General features: G+C 19.2%; 1 long non-coding RNA gene across 1 annotated transcript in view; it reads left to right on the top strand.

Annotated features, from left to right (window-relative positions):
• The first annotated feature begins 369 nt into the window (after window positions 1–369).
• Window positions 370–16,036, top strand: part of LOC145249070 (uncharacterized) — a 33,225-nt gene continuing 17,558 nt past the window's right edge. Inside the window, exon 1 of the long non-coding RNA XR_013863467.1 lies at window positions 370–619. This is a non-coding gene — a long non-coding RNA (uncharacterized LOC145249070). The remainder of the gene's footprint in view (window positions 620–16,036) is intronic.

Genomic DNA, 16,036 nt, shown 5'->3' with positions numbered 1-16,036 from the left:
GATTGCATGTAAAACATCAGGTTTAAGTCTGGAATTATAAGTTAAGGTCATCGTAAAGTTAACGGAATCGAATCTGATAAAACTAATTCGCAATTTTCATAATGTAATCATGTGATTATTGTTTTGTTTTTTGTTGGTTCAAATCTATTTTTGTTATTTGATTGACTTCGTTATTTGTTAAATTCCTTCATTTTTGAAATGTTTATGTGAAATATTCAGTTTTGCATTTTTTTATGTTTGGATTATTTGGATTACTGTTCTCATCTTGGATGTAAACAGTAGTTCGACTAATCCAACTAATAATGAAATGTTCAATCTTTTACACGAGGAACAAAATAATGATTACACCGTTTTACGATGAACATAAGTTCTTTGTTCTGAAGCAGTTGATTTTTTCTTCTTTTAATAATTTCACGTTTAAACCGTGTTTTTTATCTTTCAATTTGATTCTTTTATATTTTCATATATTTAATTGCTTAATGAATTGGACACACAAAACAAAATTTGTATCAATTTACTAAAGATTATATTAAGAAATCCTGACAAACAAACAAATTTTCTGCGTTGGACACAAAAGAAAAACGATTTTTTTTTTCGTATTAAATTCCTGGAATGGAAGGTAAGTTTTTTATTTTTTTTATTTTTTTATTTTTTTTCACTTTACAAAAATATTATTCAACAACTTTAAAATAATCTTAAATCTTGAAATATTTTGTTTTTTTATTGCAATATATATATATATATATATATATATATATATATATATATATATATATATATATATATATATATATATATATATATATTTAGGTATGTGAAAATGCCAAGGCTTTTGCGAGGGTTAAGGGGCATTGATAACTTGAGTAAGCCGTAATTCTGTGCACTGAGGTATGTGTCATAAATTTGCCCCTATCACCTATATCCGGGGGGTTAACTACACCGCAGGGATACTGCACACATGTTTCGCTACATGCTGGTATTTGAACTATTTCCATACGTTCAGTAGAAGTGTAAAAAATTTTGAAGTGAAATTTTGTGTCATTTAAATCATCATTATTAGACCTGAAGGTAAGTTGTAATAGTTTGAAACTATATATATTCGTTAATATAGATATTAAACCTTATTTGTGCGAAATATGAAGCCTATATGACTTTACCTTCATTGGTTTTGAGTTTACCTAAAATGTGAAGCCGTTACGAAAATTTTCAAAATTTCACTAACGCCATATCGTTAACCTACGCACTTTGTTTACAAATATTTTCCAACAACTGCAATGACGCTAAACTACGGCTGGCTAAAAAAATTATTTTAAATTATTAAAATTTATTTCAGCATAATGAACTTTTAGGATTTAAATTATTTTACTTTCTTTAAACCAAAACATTTCTCCCCGGCAAAATATTTTATCATTTTATCGAGCTGCTTTTTATTTTCTTCCATTTTGTTGCTTTGCTTTTTTTTCTATAATAAACTAATAAACAAATTTACAATTAAAAAAAATACAAGAGTTATTTTTAAAATTTAAAAATAAAACTTTCATGAATATATTTTTTATTATGCACATTTTGCAAACTTTAAATTCTAAAAGTTTTAATAATTTAAAAGAAATTTTGGGTTTGTATTACTGTACACATTCGAAAAAGTTGTTATTTATAACATCTTTTCTTGAACTTACCGTGTTAAAGAGAGTGTCGGGCGCCATTTTGAATTTTCCAATACATCGATAAACACTGTATTCGAGCTGAATAAAAACACGAAAAATATATCCAGTTAGGTAGAAAAGTAACTTATCTTGCCTTTGATAACATTTATTTGTTATATATTTGTTTTTTTGGCAACTTTTTCGAATCTATGTGTACAGTAGTAATACAAACCCGAAATTTTAATTTATATGCTAAAAGTTCATGAGAAATGTAAAAAAAAAAAATTATATTTATTGGTGTTTGTATGATGAGAAATAAAAAAAAAACGGTGCTTCTGCAGTTTATTTTGACATAAAAAAAATCAGAATTAGCAGCAGACTTCATATGCGGGGATGTAATATTGCCTTAGTAATTGACTACATCTTCCGCCCCAGCATCCCCCTTTACCTCTTAATCTTGTAAATAATTCATTAATAAACTTTCAAAATATATTTTTCTTGTTCTCCATTCAATAAGCTCTCCAGTGATATTTGTCTTTTTGAAATCGGACAAGAAATAAGAAAGTTATGACAAAATAACTGTGAAAAATCTTGATATCGGTCACAACTTTGTTAAGGAAATCCATTGATTCTATTGTCAAAAATTAGCCTAAAATTTCAGCTTTAGAATTGCTGTAACTTTCTTATTATTTGTCCTACAGAGGTGGTTCAAGTATCATTAGAATGGTCTCTGCATACTCTTTCTGCTGAGCTGTTCCATTTTGAGATATGTTAACTTTGAATTTTTCTTTCACGTACCTAATATATATATATATATATATATATATATATATATATATATATATATATATATATATATATATCTGTGTGTGTGTGTGTGTATTTTCTGTCGTAATTTACTTATTATGTCGCTAGAGAATTCCGTTTGAATTTTGATATTTTATTCAATGTTTTAGGTTTTGAATAATGGAATAAGGATTCTTTGGGTTTGTATTACTCTACACATAGATTCAAAAAAGTTGTCACAAAACAAATATAGAACAAATAAATGTTATCAAAGACAAGATACGTTTCTTTTCTATCTAACTGGATATGTTTTTAGTGTTTATATTTAATGTAACATGTTTATTCAGCTCGAAAAACATACAGTGTTTTACCGATGTATGAGAAAATTTATAATTGCGGCCAACTTGCTCTTTGACACGGTGAGTTTGGGAAAATGAGTTATAAATAAAAATCAGACAAAATACTGTTAAAAACCAACCGAATATATGTCAGCCTATGTGACGGTATTATATATATTGAGCGAGTTTCTAACAGTATTTTGTCTAGTTTGTATTGTTACTCTTTTTCTCAAACTTATCGTGTCAAAGAGAGAGTCGGCCGCCATTTTAAATTTTCCAAAGCATGTTTTTCAAGCTGCATAAACATGTTACATTAAATATAAACACTAAAAATATATCTAGTTAGGTAGAAAAGTAACTTATCATGCCTTTGAGAACATTTATTTGTACAGTAAAACAAACCAAAAAATGTTTAAGGTTTTGGAGTAATGCAATAATGTTTTTTTTACTACGTTTACATAAAATGATTCTTTTATTTCGTTTGCATAAAATTATTCTTTTAAAATGATTCTTTTATTACGTTTGCATAAAATGATTTTTATTACGTTTACATAAAATGATTTTTTTATTACGTTTACATAAAATGATTCTTTTATTTCGTTTGCATAAAATGATTCTTTTATTTCGTTTGCATAAAATGATTTTTTTTATTACGTTTACATAAAATGATTCTTTTATTTCGTTTTCATAAAATGATTCTTTTATTTCGTTTACATAAAATGATGTTTTTATTCCGTTTACATAAAATGATTTTTTTTATTACGTTTACATAAATGATTCTTTTATTTCGTTTGCATAAAATTATTCTTTTAAAATGATTTTTTTATTACGTTTACATAAAATGATTTTTTTATTACGTTTACATAAAATGATTCTTTTATTTCGTTTACATAAAATAATTTTTTATTACGTTTACATAAAATGATTTTTTATTTCGTTTACATAAAATGATTTTTTATTTCGTTTACATAAAATGATTTTTTTTACGTTTACATAAAATGATTTTTTTATTTCGTTTACATAAAATGATTTTTTATTTCGTTTACATAAAATGATTCTTTTATTACGTTTACATAAAATGATTCTTTTATTTCGTTTACATAAAATGATTCTCTTATTTCGTTTACATAAAATAATTTGTTATTACGTTTACATAAAATGATTCTTTTATTACGTTTACATAAAATGATTCTTTTATTACGTTTACATAAAATGATTCTTTTATTACGTTTACATAAAAGTATTATTTTATTACGTTTACATAAAATGATTCTTTTATTTCGTTTACATAAAATGATTTTTTATTACGTTTACATAAAATGATTCTTTTATTATGTTTATATAAAATGATTCTTTTATTACGTTTACATAAAATGATTCTTTCATTTCGTTTACATAAAATGATTTTTTTATTACGTTTACATAAAATGATTCTTTTATTACGTTTACATAAAATGATTCTTTTATTACGTTTACATAAAATGATTCTTTTATTACGTTTACATCTAATGATTCTTTTATTACGTTTACATAAAATGATTCTTTCATTTCGTTTACATAAAATGATTCTTTTATTTCGTTTACATAAAATGATTTTTTATTAGGTTTACATAAAATGATTCTTTTATTTCGTTTACATAAAATGATTTTTTATTACGTTTACATAAAATGATTCTTTTATTTCGTTTACATAAAATGATTATTTTATTACGTTTACATAAAATGATTTTTTATTAGGTTTACATAAAATGATTCTTTTATTTCGTTTACATAAAATGATTCTCTTATTTCGTTTACATAAAATAATTGGTTATTACGTTTACATAAAATGATTCTTTTATTACGTTTACATCTAATGATTCTTTTATTACGTTTACATAAAATGATTCTTTTATTACGTTTACATAAAATGATTCTTTTATTACGTTTACATAAAATGATTCTTTTATTTCGTTTACATAAAATGATGTTTTATTACGTTTACATAAAATGATTCTTTTATTACGTTTACATAAAATGATTCTTTTATTACGTTTACATAAAATGATTCTTTCATTTCGTTTACATAAAATGATTTTTTTATTACGTTTACATAAAATGATTCTTTTATTTCGTTTACATAAAATGATTCTTTTATTATGTTTACATAAAATGATTCTTTTATTACGTTTACATCTAATGATTCTTTTATTACGTTTACATAAAATGATTCTTTTATTTCGTTTACATAAAATGATTCTTTTATTATGTTTACATAAAATGATTTTTTATTAGGTTTACATAAAATGATTCTTTTATTTCGTTTACATAAAATGATTCTTTTATTACGTTTACATAAAATGATTCTTTTATTACGTTTACCTAAAATGATTCTTTTATTACGTTTACATAAAATGATTCTTTTATTTCTTTTGCATAAAATGATTTTTTTTATTACGTTTACATAAAATGATTTTTTTATTACGTTTACATAAAATGATTCTTTTATTTCGTTTGCATAAAATGATTCTTTTATTTCGTTTACATAAAATGATTTTTTTATTTCGTTTACATAAAATGATTGTTTTATTACGTTTACATGAAATTATTTTTTTTATTACGTTTACATAAAATGATTCTTTTATTTCGTTTGCATAAAATTATTCTTTTAAAATGATTTTTTTATTACGTTTACATAAAATGATTCTTTTATTTCGTTTACATAAAATAATTTTTTTATTTCGTTTACATAAAATTATTTTTTTATTTCGTTTACATAAAATGATTCTTTTATTACGTTTACATAAAATGATTCTTTTATTACGTTTACATAAAATGATTTTTTTATTTCGTTTACATAAAATGATTTTTATTACGTTTACATAAAATGATTCTTTTATTACGTTTACATAAAATGATTCTTTTATTTCGTTTACATAAAATGATTCTTTTATTACGTTTACATAAAATGATTCTTTTATTACGTTTACATAAAATGATTCTTTTATTACGTTTACATAAAATGATTCTTTTATTTCGTTTACATAAAATGATTCTTTGATTACGTTTACATAAAATGATTCTTTTATTACGTTTACATAAAATGATTCTTTTATTACATTTACATAAAATGATTCTTTTATTATGTTTACATATAATGATTCTTTTTGATTCGTTTACATAAAATTATTATTTTATTACGTTTACATAAAATGATTCTTTTATTTCGTTTACATAAAATGATTCTTTTATTACGTTTACATAAAATGATTCTTTTATTTCGTTTACATAAAATGATTTTTATTACGTTTACATAAAATGATTCTTTTATTACGTTTACATAAAATGATTCTTTTATTACGTTTACATAAAATGATTTTTTTATTTCGTTTACATAAAATGATTCTTTTATTACGTTTACATAAAATTATTATTTTATTACGTTTACATAAAATGATTCTTTTATTACGTTTACATAAAATGATTCTTTTATTACGTTTACATAAAATGATTCTTTTATTACGTTTACATAAAATGATTTTTATTACGTTTACATAAAATGATTCTTTTATTACGTTTACATAAAATGATTCTTTTATTTCGTTTACATAAAATAATTCTTTTATTTCGTTTACATAAAATGATTCTTTTATTACGTTTACATAAAATGATTCTTTTATTTCGTTTACATAAAATGATTCTTTTATTACGTTTACATAAAAGTATTATTTTATTACGTTTACATAAAATGATTCTTTTATTTCGTTTACATAAAATGATTTTTTATTACGTTTACATAAAATGATTCTTTTATTACGTTTACATAAAATGATTCTTTTATTATGTTTATATAAAATGATTCTTTTATTACGTTTACATAAAATGATTCTTTCATTTCGTTTACATAAAATGATTTTTTTATTACGTTTACATAAAATGATTCTTTTATTACGTTTACATAAAATGATTCTTTTATTACGTTTACATAAAATGATTCTTTTATTACGTTTACATCTAATGATTCTTTTATTACGTTTACATAAAATGATTTTTTTATTTCGTTTACATAAAATGATTCTTTTATTTCGTTTACATAAAATGATTTTTTATTAGGTTTACATAAAATGATTCTTTTATTTCGTTTACATAAAATGATTTTTTATTACGTTTACATAAAATGATTCTTTTATTTCGTTTACATAAAATGATTATTTTATTACGTTTACATAAAATGATTTTTTATTAGGTTTACATAAAATGATTCTTTTATTTCGTTTACATAAAATGATTCTCTTATTTCGTTTACATAAAATAATTGGTTATTACGTTTACATAAAATGATTCTTTTATTACATTTACATAAAATGATTCTTTTATTATGTTTACATATAATGATTCTTTTTGATTCGTTTACATAAAATTATTATTTTATTACGTTTACATAAAATGATTCTTTTATTTCGTTTACATAAAATGATTCTTTTATTACGTTTACATAAAATGATTCTTTTATTTCGTTTACATAAAATGATTTTTATTACGTTTACATAAAATGATTCTTTTATTACGTTTACATAAAATGATTCTTTTATTACGTTTACATAAAATGATTTTTTTATTTCGTTTACATAAAATGATTCTTTTATTACGTTTACATAAAATTATTATTTTATTACGTTTACATAAAATGATTCTTTTATTACGTTTACATAAAATGATTCTTTTATTACGTTTACATAAAATGATTCTTTTATTACGTTTACATAAAATGATTTTTATTACGTTTACATAAAATGATTCTTTTATTACGTTTACATAAAATGATTCTTTTATTTCGTTTACATAAAATAATTCTTTTATTTCGTTTACATAAAATGATTCTTTTATTACGTTTACATAAAATGATTCTTTTATTTCGTTTACATAAAATGATTCTTTTATTACGTTTACATAAAATTATTATTTTTTTACGTTTACATAAAATGATTCTTTTATTACGTTTACATAAAATGATTCTTTTATTACGTTTACATAAAATGATTCTTTTATTACGTTTACATAAAATGATTTTTATTACGTTTACATAAAATGATTTTTATTACGTTTAGTTAAAATGATTCTTTTATTACGTTTACATAAAATGATTCTTTTATTTCGTTTACATAAAATGATTTTTTTATTTCGTTTACATAAAATTATTCTTTTTGATTCGTTTACATAAAATGATTTTTTATTACGTTTACATAAAATGATTTTTTTATTTCGTTAACATAAAATTATTATTTTATTACGTTTACATAAAATGATTCTTTTATTACGTTTACATAAAATGATTCTTTTATTACGTTTACATAAAATGATTTTTATTACGTTTACATAAAATGATTCTTTTATTACGTTTACATAAAATGATTCTTTTATTTCGTTTACATAAAATGATTTTTTTATTTCGTTTACATAAACTTATTCTTTTTGATTCGTTTACAGAAAATGATTATTTTTGATTCGTTTACATGAAATGATTCTTTTATTACGTTTCCATAAAATGATTTTTTATTACGTTTACATAAAATGATTTTTTTATTTCGTTTACATAAAATGATTTTTTTTATTTCGTTTACATAAAATGATTTTTTTATTTCGTTTACATAAAATGATTCTTTTTGATTCGTTTACATAAAATGATTCTTTTTGATTCGTTTACATAAAATGATTATTTTTTATTCGTTTACATAAAATGATTCTTTTATTACGTTTACATAAAATGATTTTTTATTACGTTTACATAAAATTATTTTTTTATTTCGTTTACATAAAATGATTCTTTTATTACGTTTACATAAAATTATTATTTTATTACGTTTACATAAAATGATTCTTTTATTACGTTTACATAAAATGATTCTTTTATTACGTTTACATAAAATGATTCTTTTATTACGTTTACATAAAATGATTTTTATTACGTTTACATAAAATGATTCTTTTATTACGTTTACATAAAATGATTCTTTTATTTCGTTTACATAAAATAATTCTTTTATTTCGTTTACATAAAATGATTCTTTTATTACGTTTACATAAAATGATTCTTTTATTTCGTTTACATAAAATGATTCTTTTATTACGTTTACATAAAATTATTATTTTATTACGTTTACATAAAATGATTCTTTTATTACGTTTACATAAAATGATTCTTTTATTACGTTTACATAAAATGATTCTTTTATTACGTTTACATAAAATGATTTTTATTACGTTTACATAAAATGATTCTTTTATTACGTTTACATAAAATGATTCTTTTATTACGTTTACATAAAATGATTCTTTTATTTCGTTTACATAAAATGATTTTTTTATTTCGTTTACATAAAATTATTCTTTTTGATTCGTTTACATAAAATGATTTTTTATTACGTTTACATAAAATGATTTTTTTATTTCGTTAACATAAAATTATTATTTTATTACGTTTACATAAAATGATTCTTTTATTACGTTTACATAAAATGATTCTTTTATTACGTTTACATAAAATGATTTTTATTACGTTTACATAAAATGATTCTTTTATTACGTTTACATAAAATGATTCTTTTATTTCGTTTACATAAAATGATTTTTTTATTTCGTTTACATAAAATTATTCTTTTTGATTCGTTTACATAAAATGGTTATTTTTGATTCGTTTACATGAAATGATTCTTTTATTACGTTTCCATAAAATGATTTTTTATTACGTTTACATAAAATGATTTTTTTATTTCGTTTACATAAAATGATTTTTTTTATTTCGTTTACATAAAATGATTTTTTTATTTCGTTTACATAAAATGATTCTTTTTGATTCGTTTACATAAAATGATTATTTTTTATTCGTTTACATAAAATGATTCTTTTATTCCGTTTACATAAAATGATTTTTTATTACGTTTACATAAAATTATTTTTTTATTTCGTTTACATAAAATGATTCTTTTATTACGTTTACATAAAATGATTCTTTTATTACGTTTACATAAAATGATTTTTATTACGTTTACATAAAATGATTCTTTTATTACGTTTACATAAAATGATTCTTTTATTTCGTTTACATAAAATAATTCTTTTATTTCGTTTACATAAAATGATTCTTTTATTACGTTTACATAAAATGATTCTTTTATTTCGTTTACATAAAATGATTCTTTTATTACGTTTACATAAAAGTATTATTTTATTACGTTTACATAAAATGATTCTTTTATTTCGTTTACATAAAATGATTTTTTATTACGTTTACATAAAATGATTCTTTTATTACGTTTACATAAAATGATTCTTTTATTATGTTTATATAAAATGATTCTTTTATTACGTTTACATAAAATGATTCTTTCATTTCGTTTACATAAAATGATTTTTTTATTACGTTTACATAAAATGATTCTTTTATTACGTTTACATAAAATGATTCTTTTATTACGTTTACATAAAATGATTCTTTTATTACGTTTACATCTAATGATTCTTTTATTACGTTTACATAAAATGATTCTTTCATTTCGTTTACATAAAATGATTCTTTTATTTCGTTTACATAAAATGATTTTTTATTAGGTTTACATAAAATGATTCTTTTATTTCGTTTACATAAAATGATTTTTTATTACGTTTACATAAAATGATTCTTTTATTTCGTTTACATAAAATGATTATTTTATTACGTTTACATAAAATGATTTTTTATTAGGTTTACATAAAATGATTCTTTTATTTCGTTTACATAAAATGATTCTTTTATTACGTTTACATAAAATGATTCTTTTATTTCGTTTACATAAAATGATTCTTTTATTACGTTTACATCTAATGATTCTTTTATTACGTTTACATAAAATGATTCTTTTATTACGTTTACATAAAATGATTCTTTTATTACGTTTACATAAAATGATTCTTTTATTTCGTTTACATAAAATGATGTTTTATTACGTTTACATAAAATGATTCTTTTATTACGTTTACATAAAATGATTCTTTTATTACGTTTACATAAAATGATTCTTTCATTTCGTTTACATAAAATGATTTTTTTATTACGTTTACATAAAATGATTCTTTTATTTCGTTTACATAAAATGATTCTTTTATTACGTTTACATAAAATGATTCTTTTATTACGTTTACATCTAATGATTCTTTTATTACGTTTACATAAAATGATTCTTTTATTTCGTTTACATAAAATGATTCTTTTATTATGTTTACATAAAATGATTTTTTATTAGGTTTACATAAAATGATTCTTTTATTTCGTTTACATAAAATGATTCTTTTATTACGTTTACATAAAATGATTCTTTTATTACGTTTACCTAAAATGATTCTTTTATTACGTTTACATAAAATGATTCTTTTATTTCTTTTGCGTAAAATGATTTTTTTTATTACGTTTACATAAAATGATTTTTTTATTACGTTTACATAAAATGATTCTTTTATTTCGTTTGCATAAAATGATTCTTTTATTTCGTTTACATAAAATGATTTTTTTATTTCGTTTACATAAAATGATTGTTTTATTACGTTTACATGAAATTATTTTTTTTATTACGTTTACATAAAATGATTCTTTTATTTCGTTTGCATAAAATTATTCTTTTAAAATGATTTTTTTATTACGTTTACATAAAATGATTCTTTTATTTCGTTTACATAAAATAATTTTTTTATTTCGTTTACATAAAATTATTTTTTTATTTCGTTTACATAAAATGATTCTTTTATTACGTTTACATAAAATGATTCTTTTATTACGTTTACATAAAATGATTTTTTTATTTCGTTTACATAAAATGATTTTTATTACGTTTACATAAAATGATTCTTTTATTACGTTTACATAAAATGATTCTTTTATTTCGTTTACATAAAATGATTCTTTTATTACGTTTACATAAAATGATTCTTTTATTACGTTTACATAAAATGATTCTTTTATTACGTTTACATAAAATGATTCTTTTATTTCGTTTACATAAAATGATTCTTTGATTACGTTTACATAAAATGATTCTTTTATTACGTTTACATAAAATGATTCTTTTATTACATTTACATAAAATGATTCTTTTATTATGTTTACATATAATGATTCTTTTTGATTCGTTTACATAAAATTATTATTTTATTACGTTTACATAAAATGATTCTTTTATTTCGTTTACATAAAATGATTCTTTTATTACGTTTACATAAAATGATTCTTTTATTTCGTTTACATAAAATGATTTTTATTACGTTTACATAAAATGATTCTTTTATTACGTTTACATAAAATGATTCTTTTATTACGTTTACATAAAATGATTTTTTTATTTCGTTTACATAAAATGATTCTTTTATTACGTTTACATAAAATTATTATTTTATTACGTTTACATAAAATGATTCTTTTATTACGTTTACATAAAATGATTCTTTTATTACGTTTACATAAAATGATTCTTTTATTACGTTTACATAAAATGATTTTTATTACGTTTACATAAAATGATTCTTTTATTACGTTTACATAAAATGATTCTTTTATTTCGTTTACATAAAATAATTCTTTTATTTCGTTTACATAAAATGATTCTTTTATTACGTTTACATAAAATGATTCTTTTATTTCGTTTACATAAAATGATTCTTTTATTACGTTTACATAAAATTATTATTTTTTTACGTTTACATAAAATGATTCTTTTATTACGTTTACATAAAATGATTCTTTTATTACGTTTACATAAAATGATTCTTTTATTACGTTTACATAAAATGATTTTTATTACGTTTACATAAAATGATTTTTATTACGTTTAGTTAAAATGATTCTTTTATTACGTTTACATAAAATGATTCTTTTATTTCGTTTACATAAAATGATTTTTTTATTTCGTTTACATAAAATTATTCTTTTTGATTCGTTTACATAAAATGATTTTTTATTACGTTTACATAAAATGATTTTTTTATTTCGTTAACATAAAATTATTATTTTATTACGTTTACATAAAATGATTCTTTTATTACGTTTACATAAAATGATTCTTTTATTACGTTTACATAAAATGATTTTTATTACGTTTACATAAAATGATTCTTTTATTACGTTTACATAAAATGATTCTTTTATTTCGTTTACATAAAATGATTTTTTTATTTCGTTTACATAAAATTATTCTTTTTGATTCGTTTACATAAAATGATTATTTTTGATTCGTTTACATGAAATGATTCTTTTATTACGTTTCCATAAAATGATTTTTTATTACGTTTACATAAAATGATTTTTTTATTTCGTTTACATAAAATGATTTTTTTTATTTCGTTTACATAAAATGATTTTTTTATTTCGTTTACATAAAATGATTCTTTTTGATTCGTTTACATAAAATGATTCTTTTTGATTCGTTTACATAAAATGATTATTTTTTATTCGTTTACATAAAATGATTCTTTTATTACGTTTACATAAAATGATTTTTTATTACGTTTACATAAAATGATTTTTTTATTTCGTTTACATAAAATGATTCTTTTATTACGTTTACATAAAATTATTATTTTATTACGTTTACATAAAATGATTCTTTTATTACGTTTACATAAAATGATTCTTTTATTACGTTTACATAAAATGATTCTTTTATTACGTTTACATAAAATGATTTTTATTACGTTTACATAAAATGATTCTTTTATTACGTTTACATAAAATGATTCTTTTATTTCGTTTACATAAAATAATTCTTTTATTTCGTTTACATAAAATGATTCTTTTATTACGTTTACATAAAATGATTCTTTTATTTCGTTTACATAAAATGATTCTTTTATTACGTTTACATAAAATTATTATTTTATTACGTTTACATAAAATGATTCTTTTATTACGTTTACATAAAATGATTCTTTTATTACGTTTACATAAAATGATTCTTTTATTACGTTTACATAAAATGATTTTTATTACGTTTACATAAAATGATTCTTTTATTACGTTTACATAAAATGATTCTTTTATTACGTTTACATAAAATGATTCTTTTATTTCGTTTACATAAAATGATTTTTTTATTTCGTTTACATAAAATTATTCTTTTTGATTCGTTTACATAAAATGATTTTTTATTACGTTTACATAAAATGATTTTTTTATTTCGTTAACATAAAATTATTATTTTATTACGTTTACATAAAATGATTCTTTTATTACGTTTACATAAAATGATTCTTTTATTACGTTTACATAAAATGATTTTTATTACGTTTACATAAAATGATTCTTTTATTACGTTTACATAAAATGATTCTTTTATTTCGTTTACATAAAATGATTTTTTTATTTCGTTTACATAAAATTATTCTTTTTGATTCGTTTACATAAAATGGTTATTTTTGATTCGTTTACATGAAATGATTCTTTTATTACGTTTCCATAAAATGATTTTTTATTACGTTTACATAAAATGATTTTTTTATTTCGTTTACATAAAATGATTTTTTTTATTTCGTTTACATAAAATGATTTTTTTATTTCGTTTACATAAAATGATTCTTTTTGATTCGTTTACATAAAATGATTATTTTTTATTCGTTTACATAAAATGATTCTTTTATTCCGTTTACATAAAATGATTTTTTATTACGTTTACATAAAACTATTTTTTTATTTCGTTTACATAAAATGATTTTTTTATTTCGTTTACATAAAATGATTTTTTTATTTCGTTTACATAAAATTATTATTTTTGATTCGTTTACATAAAATTATTTTTTTATTTCGTTTACATGAAATGATTTTTTTTATTTCGTTTACATAAAATGATTCTTTTATTACGTTTACATAAAATGATTCTTTTATTACGTTTACATAAAATGATTTTTTTATTTCGTTTACATAAAATGATTCTTTTATTACGTTTACATAAAATTATTATTTTATTACGTTTACATAAAATGATTCTTTTATTACGTTTACATAAAATGATTCTTTTATTACGTTTACATAAAATGATTCTTTTATTACGTTTACATAAAATGATTTTTATTACGTTTACATAAAATGATTCTTTTATTACGTTTACATAAAATGATTCTTTTATTTCGTTTACATAAAATAATTCTTTTATTTCGTTTACATAAAATGATTCTTTTATTACGTTTACATAAAATGATTCTTTTATTTCGTTTACATAAAATGATTCTTTTATTACGTTTACATAAAATTATTATTTTATTACGTTTACATAAAATGATTCTTTTATTACGTTTACATAAAATGATTCTTTTATTACGTTTACATAAAATGATTCTTTTATTACGTTTACATAAAATGATTTTTATTACGTTTACATAAAATGATTTTTATTACGTTTACATAAAATGATTCTTTTATTACGTTTACATAAAATGATTCTTTTATTTCGTTTACATAAAATGATTTTTTTATTTCGTTTACATAAAATTATTCTTTTTGATTCGTTTACATAAAATGATTTTTTATTACGTTTACATAAAATGATTTTTTTATTTCGTTAACATAAAATTATTATTTTATTACGTTTACATAAAATGATTCTTTTATTACGTTTACATAAAATGATTCTTTTATTACGTTTACATAAAATGATTCTTTTATTACGTTTACATAAAATGATTTTTATTACGTTTACATAAAATGATTCTTTTATTACGTTTACATAAAATGATTCTTTTATTTCGTTTACATAAAATGATTTTTTTATTTCGTTTACATAAAATTATTCTTTTTGATTCGTTTACATAAAATGATTATTTTTGATTCGTTTACATGAAATGATTCTTTTATTACGTTTCCATAAAATGATTTTTTATTACGTTTACATAAAATGATTTTTTTATTTCGTTTACATAAAATGATTTTTTTTATTTCGTTTACATAAAATGATTTTTTTATTTCGTTTACATAAAATGATTCTTTTTGATTCGTTTACATAAAATGATTATTTTTTATTCGTTTACATAAAATGATTCTTTTATTACGTTTACATAAAATGATTTTTTATTACGTTTACATAAAATTATTTTTTTATTTCGTTTACATAAAATGATTTTTTTATTTCGTTTACATAAAATGATTTTTTTATTTCGTTTACATAAAATGATTTTTTTATTTCGTTTACATAAAATTATTATTTTTGATTCGTTTACATAAAATGATTTTTTTATTTCGTTTACATGAAATGATTTTTTTTATTTCGTTTACATAAA

The sequence above is a fragment of the Euprymna scolopes genome, chromosome 27, assembly GCF_053919585.1.
Source record: "Euprymna scolopes isolate OS-2025 chromosome 27, ASM5391958v1, whole genome shotgun sequence".
Lineage (NCBI taxonomy): Eukaryota > Metazoa > Mollusca > Cephalopoda > Sepiida > Sepiolidae > Euprymna > Euprymna scolopes.
Note: the sequence above shows the minus strand (reverse complement) of the source record. Positions and strands in the feature narration are given on the sequence as shown.